At 36.3% G+C, this 13257-nt stretch overlaps 1 long non-coding RNA gene across 1 annotated transcript; it reads right to left on the reverse strand.

Moving 5' to 3' along the window:
• Window positions 1-5383: 5383 nt before the first annotated feature.
• LOC138876995 (uncharacterized) lies at window positions 5384-7299 on the reverse strand. Its single transcript, XR_011402320.1, has 2 exons — window positions 7063-7299; window positions 5384-6398 (listed from the first exon to the last, which is right to left on the reverse strand). It is a non-coding gene; the product is annotated as an uncharacterized lncRNA (long non-coding RNA).
• Window positions 7300-13257: the final 5958 nt, after the last annotated feature.

Genomic DNA, 13257 nt, shown 5'->3' on the forward strand with positions numbered 1-13257 from the left:
CTCCTATAGGCATGATTTCTAAGCGTTATTGATTTTAAAACGATTATGTAAGTGCAGGAGCCCTATAAGCATGATATCTAGAATGAAGTTTATTATTATTAAACCTATGATTGTTTGCCTAACGACAGATGAATATGCAGAAATGCAGAAACAAAACTATAGTCATGATTTTTATATGCAGAAACTTATAGGCATGGTTTCTAATGCAGTAATGAAACAACTTATAGGCACGATTTCTACGTGTAATGCATAACTTATAGGCAGGATTTCTAAATGCATAAGTGCAGAAACTTATACATGATTTCTATATGCAGAAACTTATGGGCATGGTTTCTAATGTAATAATGAGACGACTTATAGGCAGGAGTACTATATGATATGCATAAATGCAGAATTTCTAAGTAGTAATCCCTATGAGCATGCTGTCTACCCATATGCATACATAAATGACCCTCCCCTTTTTCACTGGAACCCCATAATTATTACAAATTATTACAGACCCGAATGAATCAAAAAGAAATACATCAGAACTTCCAGCTGCAACCAAATAGCCTAATTCAGACTCAAGGTCTAGCAATATGAGATAAACCAACTTCCAGGATCCGTTTTCCAAAAGCCTTTCTCTTATTCGGGATGTGTCAAAGTTCTTAAGAGTCTCAAAGGGATTCAGGGCAGTGCTTACACCCCAAACACATTTTGCAGAATTAGATTATAGTGCAGTGTGGAAGAGTCAGCCCTCAAATGTCCAAGTTTAGAGGGAACTCAGGGTCCCAAAGCATGGCTCATAAGAGGGGGACAGAACTTAGAATCTAAGAGTAAGTGTATGTGAATAGAGGTGAATTAGGGAAGGCCATGGAAGGCTGGTGGTCATGCCCAGCAATTTAAGAGTGTTGGCACATCCCCGACCAGCCTGTCAGCCAAAATTGGGACTTAGGATCCATTGAGGATCAGGTTTGGACCTGGGCAGTAATTTGGATACTGTCAGGCCATGAACCTTAACTCAAACACATAGAAGGGAATAGGGGTAGGGATTCATAATAGAAAACAGATGCAAGGAAAGAACACACATAGTTAACATTAATCATGAACAACAAAGTAAACAGGATTGCAGGAAACTGTAAATAAACACATAGGGGTGAGGCAGGAAAGCTAAATTGAAACATACCAGTTTCAAGGAAAACAAACAAGTAAAAGTAGCCTTGAAAAAGTCAAGTTGCAAGCAAAAGTTCCAAAAGTTCCCAGAAAAGAACAAAATGTTGTAAGAGTATTGAACTCAAAGCAATAAAGTGTGTAAGTAAGTTGAAAGTATTGATCTAAAAGTTCGAGGTATTGAACTCGAAGTTTTCTCAAAAGTGCAGAACGGTAGTCTCTTTTATAGTGCAGAGAAATAAGTAAGAAAGGCAAGGAAATACCATTGAAATCAATCTCCCTTTGGTTAAGGGATTCTGATTCCAACAGGTAAAAGCTAGTTAAGGAAATAAATTTTAATTAAAACCTTTCAAAGTAGCACAAAAGGGGTAAATACATAGAAGTTATTTAAGTAAAACCATCAATGGTACACGGTTTGTGCCAAATATGGCAAGGGAATCAATCAAACAGCCATGAAACCAAAATTACAGGCTTAGTTCGAATGAACCAAGTCAGGAATAGGTAAAGAGGGTTCAATTAAAGGAAATTAGTAACAATCAGTCAGGACTTATTAAAAGGAATTCGAAATCAATCAATTAGTTGGTAAAGACCTTTTGAAAGAAGAGTTCTCATATATAAAAGCATACAAACATGTGAATCAAGAAGTTTATTTAGAAGAGAGTTTAATCAAAGAGAGGTTCAGAATCATAAGCAAGAAAGGTTGCAAGTCCCGTTTGTAGACTCATAATGAGTCTGAGAGTCCAGGGTCCCAAAGTGGAACCCTAATTCAAACACAAAAATCAAAATTGCCAAAGGAAACCCTGAATACTTGGGTTTCAAGATGAATCAAACAATAGAGATGAGAAGGCAAGCCACTCGATAGAGGCTCAAAAGTCTTTTCCAAAGACTTATGAGAAACAAACAGACATGATACACAGTTAAGAGCATGGAGAACACGTTTTGAGAGAAAAAAAACTCAGAACTTAAACAAGTTCAGAAGAAAACGTGATACAAACTTAGGCAAAAACAGATGAATCATGCTTAGTAAGAACACAAACATAGTCCAGTAAAGCCAACAACATCAAAGAACTCACAGTAAACACATATAGTAGAAGAGTAAGGAAAACATAACACAGATTAACATGTGAGTACAGAAATAACAACAAAAGTAGAAGAATCTTGCATAACAGAAAGGAAACAAGAGAGAAAACTCAAGCATAGTAGAAAAGAAAGCATACGAGTATAACATAGGTAAACACACATGAAGAAAGAACAGAAAGAATCGGAAAGATATTTGAAGAAACTTTTTCAGAAACCCTAAAATTGAAATTGAGCGATTTTGAAAAAGAAATTTGGGGAAAAACCTTTTTAAAATGTCAAGTAAAGCCCAGACATATCACAAATCTAAGAAAAAATAGGTGAGTACAAAACCTCAGATGGCTTAGAGTTGCAGAGAAAACCTAAAAATGAGAAAAGTCTTGAGGAAAGTCAGATCCTGAGTCGAAAAGACTCATATCGCTTGAACATGTCGGGGTAATGGCCGGAGAAGCCATAGACCTACAGATCTGAGAAGAATCTGAAGGAGAACCATCGAGGTCAGGTCTGGAAGCTTCGAACAACCATGGTTTACTAATGGAGGGGAGTGAGTACCAACCATCCGTGGCCTGAGAAGCCATGGATTCCGGTGGAGTGGTAGTTGAAGAAGGGTAGAAGGAGGCTAGGGTTTCGGAGAGTTTGAGAGAGTTTGAGGGATGAGAGGTTTCAAAGGAGGCTGAGAGATGGGAAATGAGGGATTAGGGTAGTCGTTTGGGGTTAAAAAGGTAAGGGTAGTTTATGGCCGTTGATCAAAATGATCAACGACCTAGATCAATAGTAGGAACCGGACGGGTCATTTGGAATTGGGTCGTGGGTTGGGTCCAAATGGAATTGGGCTGGTTTAATTGAGTTAACTTAAGGGCTACAATTGAAATGTAATGGGGTTGTTATTGAAATAAAAATGGGGCTAAATATTAAATAGCCAATTGCCCTTTTTATTTTATAAAAAATAGTGAAGATGATATTAAAAAGCAAATTAAAAGTACTGAAACAATTAATAGTATATAAATATTGATTTAAAAATACTGGACCCAATTTTACAATTATAAAATATTATTAATCTTAAAGTAGGCTATAATTGCAATTATATGCAATTTAGTCTTTTAAATACCAAATAAATTTGTAAAAATATACAAAAATCACCTTAACTATATTTTAGTATAAATATAGAAATAAAATAAATTATTCACCCAAATTGATGATTTTGGAAGTAATTATTGGATTTTGTATTGCTAAAAATAGACAATAAATTGATTTTAAAATCTTAAAAATTAGGAAAAATACCAAAACTCTTGGGCATGCTTATATATATATGTACATGCTATTTTGAAAGTATTTTGTATATAAAAATACATAGGAAAAAATTGGGTATCAACACTTTATATAATAGGGGAACCCAAAATAGGGTACATTTCTATTTATAGTAAGGAATCTTATTGGGATAGCTGTCTAACCACCTAGTACGGATTAGTACTAACTCGTACAAATCTATTCCGTAATTTACGCCATGATCTTGAGGACGTGGCGAGAATATTGATCATTCTGTTACAAACTCGTAACGGCGTTATCTCGAGGTCGGTCACGTTCGGCCTCGATGTTCATCGGATACTTTAATCTTCGAAGCCTCCCATCGGGCTCGCTGCTAGTCTATTTCGATCTCGCTCTTAAAGTGACTCTCGAGCCTACAAAATCGGTAGCCCCGATTTCTACCGTATACAACAATCTAACACAAGAAAACCATCATAACAATGTCCAAAATCATAAAAAATATTATCTAGAGTAATTCTAAGATCATTGCGACCAAAGTTCAAAGTGAATCTATATCTAGAAGAACAGACATAGGACTAAGTTTCGTCGAATATCTGGAACATATAGGACGTCATGCAACATCAAAGATTAGGCACCACGTATGTCCATTTTGCATGTGCCTATCCTTTTGACTTCAAGCTTTGCATTATTTACCACATATACATGTTTTGATCCAGATGGAACTCTACGAAACTCTATAAACGCTTCTCTATCACGGCTTATATAGTTGGTGGCTCCTGAGTTTACTATCCACACAGGATAAAATCCAGTCGGTAAAACAGTGCTAGAAACATATATAGCACTAAGAGATGCTTTTTGAAATTTCTTTTTTGGCTCAGTGCACTCACGAGCAAAATATCCTGGAACTTGGCAGTTGTAGCACTTCATCTTGCTCTTGTCTTTCTTCTTGTAGAACCGTTTTCCTTTCTTGAAATTTGGCTTGTTTCGTTTCTTGGAGGATCCATCTCCGATCTCCTTGCCTTTTCCATCATTTTTTCAGTTTCTCTTGCACTTGAAACTTGATCTCTTTGTACCACTTGATTCTGCCACAAAGGCACTAGGTACAACTTTAGCAGCACCAAGTTGCTCGTCCTCAAGCTCTACATGACGGGCAACATCAGCAAAAATTTTGATAATGTCATTATGGGTCAAGTTAACCTTTAAATATTTCCAATTATTGGGAAGAGACCGGATTACTACCTGAACCTGGTGCTCATCGGAGAGAACATGACCAACACTTTTCACTTGAGGAATCATGTTTGAAATCACCCTTAAGTGTTGCTTGACACTGTGATCATGACGTTGTTTGTACGTATCAAACCTGATTTTCAGCTGTCTAAGGCGAGTCACAGTTGTACCACTATATGCCTCTCTTAAATGTGCCCACATGGCTTGAATAGTAAGATATTGCTCACATTCGTGGATGAGATCATCATCAACTGAACTTACAATATTTTTACGTGCATAGAATCTTTCTTTTCGATACCATGTTTGGTATTAGAGATAATATTATAAGTTTAACTCATCAATACATATTGCAGCCAATTTTTGTATGTGATTACACACTCAATCAAATTAATTATAATATTAATTCTACATTTAGTATAGAATCGAAAGGTCACTACGTTTTCATTCATCACTTATATCTAAATATTTTTAAAATATTAAAGTCATTTCTTAGTGTATACTTTATTTCGAGTCTCAATCCATTACAAAATAAACTAATAAATAATATATGTAACTAGTGAGACAAACAACATAATTTCAATTTTATTAAAATAAAATATATAATAATTTTACACGTTTGCTTGGACATACATGCACCAATCAGACACTAACTCTTGCACATATACGCTGAAAGGTGCACTAGGCCAAATATCATGATAAATCTCAGTTAAAACTTCATCCCAAGGCTCTCGAAGAGAGTTCGCTAAAATAATAATGCTTCCCAATCAGTAATCTCTAAGTAATTAGACAATTCCACTCTTTTTAACTGAAAAATGTGTACATGTTCAGGAATGGTAGCATCAGGGCCCATTTTAAATTCCTTAAACTCCCTAAATTTCTTTTCTCCTTTCCTTCGTTAAGCCCTTTGATCCCTTAACTCATTTTACCTCGCTCTTGGGATATTCCTAATGACTTCAGGCTCTGAGTCTGAATCATCACAGAAATAAGTCTTGCAAAGACGTATCCTTCTATGCTGTCTCCTTTCTCGACTTCGAGAACTCCCATTTAGAGTAATTCAAACTTGTCCATGTTTAGTTATGTATGAAATAAGAACAAGGAAACAATAAGAATTGCTACAACCATTCAATGTGACAGCATACATCACAATTACTTGTAGAAGAATATCAATTGAGGGATTGAGACTAAACTAATGTTTTATACTAAGAAGACAGTGAAGTTATTCAGATCATTACTTTTTGAAAAAAAAAAGTACAATATTCCAAATACATTACTTGACCCTTCTAATAAACAATGTTTTTTTTATGGTCCAAAAAGAATATTCTTCATTAAGATCAAATAAGTGAATAAACAATTCACATCTTAAATTTAATCCAAACATACAAGTAAATTTAATACATTACTTTGCCTTACAGAGACCATATTCATGGCTTCAAGCTTTTACATAAAAATAACAAACAAAAAATCATTTAGTGATGCAGCACCATGGCTATTCACATACAACAACAACAACAACCCAGTATAATCTCACGTAGTGGGGTCTGGGGAGGATAGTATGTACGCAGATCTTACCCCTACCCTGGGGTAGAGAGGCTGTTTCCAAATAGACCCCCGGCATCCTTCCCTCCAAGAACTTCCCACCTTGCTCTTGGGGAGACTCGAACTCACAACCTCTTGGTTGGCTATTCACATACAGAGAACAATATATAGAATCAATTACAAAAAATATTTGTACACTTCTCAAATAATTGAAGTAACAAAAATTTTAAACAAGCTTAAAATGGTGTAACTCTTAACAGTAGAGTAGTAAATTAAGCAATTATTTATATTCTCAAAGTACTTTCAATGAGCCATCATTTCTCATAGCAAACAAGGACTAACAATACTTGCTTTTTGACTCATGTATAAAGAAAATATTTATTTTAAAAATATCAATCTACAGGCTTCACGCGATTCATCTGATACTAATCATAATTGTACCAAATCATTTATTCTTTTATTTGCATCAAAAAAAAAAAAAGTTATTCTCTTATATATGAGTACTCTTTATATATCTTTTACAAAGTAAGCCATCTAACACATGGCTAGGATAATAGAACCCACAACTTTAATGGTCATATAAGGATTGCAGTGCTATTCATAGCTATTATTACTTTTGACTTTAGCAATCTGTACCTATTTCTTCTCCGGACAAAAAGAAATTAACAGTGATTTACAACGAAGGTGTATTTCAAGAGAATCGGTGTTAGACTTGAAAACAAATAACATGCGCTCTGATGCCATTGTTAGCAAAACATAATTAACGGGGACATGGATTACTTCAAGATCAATACAAGATTTATGTACCTGTTAATGCAGCAGAGTGGAAGTTACTACCCAGAAAATTGCTCCAAAGTCCACTTTGAATCTCTTGGAAACAAAGCAAAATTACCACAAACTAAATGACTTTTTATGTGTTAATGTGGAAGAAGAGAAGAGAACTTACTTCTCTGTTTTTTCCTTTCTTGCGTTTCTCACACTTTGCCAAAGATCAGAACTTTTATATTTAAGAGCATTCAAACAACAATTATCAATAAAAACTGCCCCCACTACACTATTTCATCTGATCCCTTCAATAAAAAAATGGGTCGGGTCTACCGACATAGAGCGATCCATGACTTAGACCCAACATCCAACAATTCATGCAAAATCTTGTTTGCAATTCCAGTGGACCCCATGGAGTGTAAAGTTAGGTATCATTTGGTTACCACGTGGGATAAACAAGGGTATTTCATGGGATTAGTTATCCCATCTTCTATGTGGGACAATTAATTAAATTATTTTAGTATAAACTTTATCTCATCATTAGCTAACATCCGTAACCAAATATGATAAATACAATCTCATACTATTTATTTCGGGATTAATATTTTTATCTAACATAACCAAACGACCCCTAATTATAGTATAATATGAGCACTCCAATATAGCTTTTAAAGAAGTCATAGCTTTGTATTGGGAAATATCAAGTTAATAGATCGAATTAATTATGCGGTGATATGTCATGACACGTGGATTGGTAAAGGACTGACAGTTGGCGAAGAATAGTTGAAAAGGCACGAGCTTTAGCAGGCACGAGCAAAGATCCAAGAAAGCCAGAAGGGGTAGATGCTCAAATTTCTTGATATTTTGAAAAGGCATCGGAAGAATGAACCTAAATAGCAAAAGGGGTATAGATACGTATTATTGGTAATTAAATAGGCATTAATTATGGAAAATGTTATAGAATCTGTATTGGAACAGTTACGATTGTCTGTTATAACATTATATTAAATGTCATTAATTGTCCATAATGACTCCATTATGAAAGGAGAAAAACATATTAGTTAGAAATAACTATAAAAGGTGATGAATGAACATTTGTAAGGACATGAAACACTATTGGAATATACTGATTTACTTTTTTTCTATTCAGCTATTATTTACATCAATTATTCCTATTTTTACTTGATTATCAATAACCCGTGTTCTTCTATAAACAAGCTTTGACCGAAATCTCTATTTTTGGTTAAACAAATTGGTTCCGTTACCGGGAATCTGATAATCATTTGCTTTCCAAATCAATTCTTTTATCAAGAATAACCATGTCGAATGTCAACAACAATAACCAACACAATTTACCACTCCAAGATCCACAACATCAACTGACCGAACAAGATGACAGAACCCCACCTCCTTCGCTAAAACAATCTCAGTGACAATCACGAGAGGGGACTCCAAACAGATCTGAATCAAATGAAAATGACAGAGTTGCAAATGAACAAGCTATCGATGAAGCTCTTAAAAAATTAATTGCTCAACAGGTTAACAAAGCTCTCCAGGCTTTTACCAGCCAGTTGTCAGTTGTACCCCCAACACCAACTACAAATAACAACACTTTGGAAAACTCTCGTTCTGGACTCGTTAATTCAGGCAGTGGTGGAACTCCCAACGAGTCTCGTGATGGAGAACCAGGTAACACAGTTAATTCTGATTTACAAAATTTAGTATTAACTTTGCAGAAACAGCTCAAGGAGCAAAGCGACTGCATAGAGCAAATACCTGGAGTACCGCCTGTAATCAAAGGAATAGATATGGACAAGTATTCACAACAACGAAGCCAAGTGCTGCTTCTCTGCCAATTTCGAAGAAATTCAAGATGCCCGATATTCCAAAATACGATGGAACAACTGATCCACGAGATCACGTAACTGCATTCACAACCGGTGTAAAGGTAAACGACTTGACCAAACAAGAAATTGAATTAGTATTGGTCAAAAAATTCGGTGAACACTCACTAAGGGAGCATTAACATGGTATTCTCTTTTACCCGAAAATTCTATAAATTCTTTTGCTGAGCTTACAGATTCATTTATCAAAACACATTCGGGAGCTCAAAAGTCGAAAAAAGAATAGAGGATATTTTCAAAATAAAGCAAGGAGATTCGGAGCTGCTCAGAGAATTCATAGACAGATTCCAGCGTGAAAGGATGATGTTGCCACGCGTACCTGATAACTGGGCAGCTATGGCTTTTGCCAGTAATCTAAATGAGAAAAGTTCAGAAGCCACGAGATGACTTAAGGAAAGTCTATGTGAATTTCCAGCAACAAATTGGAATGATGTTTACAACAGATACAGCACGAAGCTGCGGATAGAAGAAGCTACCATCACTTAGCCTCAAAAAGAGGAGATGGTAAGTTCAAGATGCGCTGAAACTGAAAAAAGGTCCGGTAAAAATAGGTACGAACCCTACATAGGACCGGCAGGAAGAGACTCACGTTCAAAGCAGGATAACTCAAGGTACGATCATAGATCGGGAGATAGAGAATCAGGCTCATCATCAAGGTTTGGAAAAGAACAAAATGCGCGAAAGACGCGAGATGATGATAGAGGCTCGAAGGCAAATTTTGGCGGTTATAATTTCAATGTTAGCACATCAGAGTTAGTAGCAGTATTAAGAAGTATGGGAGATAAGGTGCGATGGCAAAAGGAAATGAGATCAAACCCGAATAGGCAAAATCCTAATTTCTGGTGTGCGTTTCACAACGATCGTGGTCACAAAACGGCAGATTGTAGATTGCTACAAGGTGAAGTTGACAATTTGTTAAAGCAAGGATATCTAACCGAATTATTTAGTTAAAAAGGTAAGCAAGCGTATACGAAGAATAGGCAGGAGCCCCCTAAACCCCTTTCACCAAAAAGGACTGTTAATGTTATAAGCGGAGGAGAAGAAATTAATGACGTGACATATACGGAAACCAAGAAAGTTTCAAAAATTACAGTCACACGGGAATCGAGTTCGACGTGTTTTGGAAGAAGAAAGTATTACATTTGATGATGCAGATGCAAATGACATACTAACCCCACACAATGACGCACTGGTAATATCTTTACTTGTACATGACACTAATGTAAAACGAGTTTTGATTGATCCAGGTAGCACCGTGAATATCATTTTGCTAAGAGTGGTAAACGAAATGCAAGCTGAAGATAAGCTGATACCCAAGGCGCACACCTTATCCGGTTTTGAAAACTCGAGTGTCGTAACAAAAGGGGAGATAATACTCACCACATTCACAGAAGGAGTTGTCAAAGACACGAAATTTCAGGTGGTAGAGATGGACATGGCTTACAATATGATTCTCGGTAGACTATGGATTTACGAAAGGGATGTTGTGCCATCTACCCTACATCAAGTTATTAATTTCCCTTCACAATAGGGAATTTGACAAATCCATGGTGATCAACAAACGTCTAGAAGCATCAATTCCGTAGCAGATTTAAGCGCAAAAAATGAAGAAAAATAGCACTCACAGAATCCAGTTGAGGATGCTGCAACACAAGCCTCAACTGAACACGGGCGAACAGATGTAGGCTCGAGGCCCGATTCCATCCAAGAACCAGAGGAAAATGAAAACATCAAAACGACGATTAAGGAATTGGAAGATGTAGTATTATTTGCACCTTGGTCTGAAAGGAAAGTCTACATTGGGGCCAACCTAAGCCACGAAATGAAAGGTAAGTTGACTGAATTTTTGAAAACTAACGTGGATTGTTTTGCTTGGTCCCATTTTGATATGACAGGAATACCTCCGAAAGTAATGACTCACAAGTTAAATGAAGATCCGTCATATCCACCTGTCAAACAAAAGAAAAGAAAGCAAAGATCTTTCAAAAATCAAGTGATTCAAGACGAGGTACAAAAACTTTTAAAAATTGAGTCCATCCGTGAGGTAAAATATCCAAATTGGTTAGCTAATATTGTAGTAGTACCTAAAAGGAATGGTAAGTGGCGAGTTTGTGTAGATTATACTGACCTAAACAAAGCTTATCCTAAAGATTCTTTTCCATTACCGCATATAGATCAACTAATTGATGCCACTGCAGGACATGAATTGTTAAGTTTTTTAGATGCATATTCAGGGTATAATCAAATTAAAATGGATCCCATAGATGAGGAAAAAAACTTCATTTATAACAGACAGGGGGACTTATTGTTACAAAGTAATGCCATTTGGTCTCAAGAACGCTGGAGCCACATATCAAAGGTTGGTGACCAAAATGTTTCAAGAACATTTAGGGAAAACCATGGAAGTCTATATAGATGATATGTTGGTCAAGTCACAACAAGCAAGGGATCATATCCAACACTTGTCTGATATATTTCAGATTCTCCGTAAATTTAACATGAAGCTAAACCCCGAGAAATGTGCATTTGGAGTTTCATCAGGTAAGTTCTTGGGATTTCTTGTTTCTAGCCGTGGCATTGAGGTAAATCCCGCGCAGATTAAATATATTGAGGAAATTCCTGATACACTTACAAGTAAAAAAGAAGTACAGAGACTGATGGGATGAATAGTAGCCTTGGGAAGATTTATTTCCAAATCATCAGAAAAATGCTTCAGGTTCTTTTCAGCTCTAAAAAAGCAGGATCAGTTTGAATGGTCTGAGGAATGTCAACAAGTGCTTAATAATTTGAAAGTATACTTGTCAAATCCATCGTTGCTTGCGAAATCAAAAGACGAGGAGAAACTACTCATCTACCTTGTTGTTTTAGAAGTAGCGGTCAATGCTGTTTTAGTCTGTGAAGACCAAGTTAAACAGTCTCCAATTTATTATGTTAGCAAGTCATTATTAGATGCTGAGACTCGGTATCCTCATCTAGAAAAACTTGCACTTGCATTAATTATGGCATCTAGGAAATTAAGACCTTATTTTCAATGTCATCCCATCTCTATGGTAACTGCCTACCCCTACATAATATATTACATAAACAAGAGTTATCAAGTAGGTTAGCCAAGTGGGCCATAGAGCTAAGTGAATATGACATTACGTATCAACTTAGAACTGCAATAAAGTCACAGGTGTTAGCAGATTTTGTGGTAGATTTTAGCCAAGAGATACAACTAGAAGAAGAAAAAGAACTACAAATATACAATGAGCCTAATCCAGGAACTTGGACTTTATTTACTGATGGTTCATCGAATGTGAAAGGGGTAGGTCTAGGTATTGTTTTGGTACCACCTACGGGAGAAACCATACGACAAGCCATAAAATGTCACCCTATTACTAACAATGAGGCAGAGTATGAAGTTGTGATTGCAGGTTTAGAACTGGCACGCGAGCTTGGCATAGAACAGGTCGTAATCAAAAGTGATTCACAGCTCGTAGTTAACCAAATACTGGGGACTTATACAACCAGAGAGGCAAGAATGCAGCAATATATGGAAAAAGGCATGTGATCTGGTTAGGCAATTCTAAACCTGAAAAGTCGTGCAGATACCAAGAGAGGAAAATGTTGAGGCAGACACCCTAGCTAATCTTGCATCTGCTCCAGAGGTGACAAATGATGAAAATGCTTATGTAATTCATTTATTTCATTCAGTACTTGATCAAAACAAAAACGAGGTAAATTTCAATAATTTAACTTGGGATTGGAGGAATGAGATTGTTACTTTTTTGCAGTATGGAATTTTACCTGAAGATAAGAAAAAGGCTCAAGCACTCCGCAAAAAAGTTGCTCGGTATTGTTTAAAGCAACGCAATCTTTATCGTAAAATGTTCGGTGGTCCCCTAGCAAGATGCCTCGGACCTTCTCAAATAGAGTATGTGATGAGACAAATACACGAGAGACATTGTGGAAATCACGCAGGAGGAAGATCTTTAGTAAAAACCATGATTAGAGCTGGTTATTATTGGCCAAAAATGGAAGAAGACGCAGAAATTTTTATAGCCAAATGTGACAAGTGCCAAAGATACGGTAACAACATGCATAGACCTGCTGAATTATTGCATCTGATCATTGCACCATAGTCTTTTATGAAGTGGGGGATGGATATAGTGGGTCCACTGCCACAAGCCAAAGGCAAAGTAAGATTTTTACTAGTACCCACTGAATACCTTTTAGAAGCAGAAGCTTTTAAACATGTACGAGAAAAAGAGGTCAGAGATTTCATTTGGCGAAACATCATATGCCGATTCGGCGTACCAAGGGAAATCGTATGTGATAATGGCCCGCAATT

The sequence above is a fragment of the Nicotiana sylvestris genome, chromosome 9 (assembly GCF_000393655.2).
Source record: "Nicotiana sylvestris chromosome 9, ASM39365v2, whole genome shotgun sequence".
Lineage (NCBI taxonomy): Eukaryota > Viridiplantae > Streptophyta > Magnoliopsida > Solanales > Solanaceae > Nicotiana > Nicotiana sylvestris.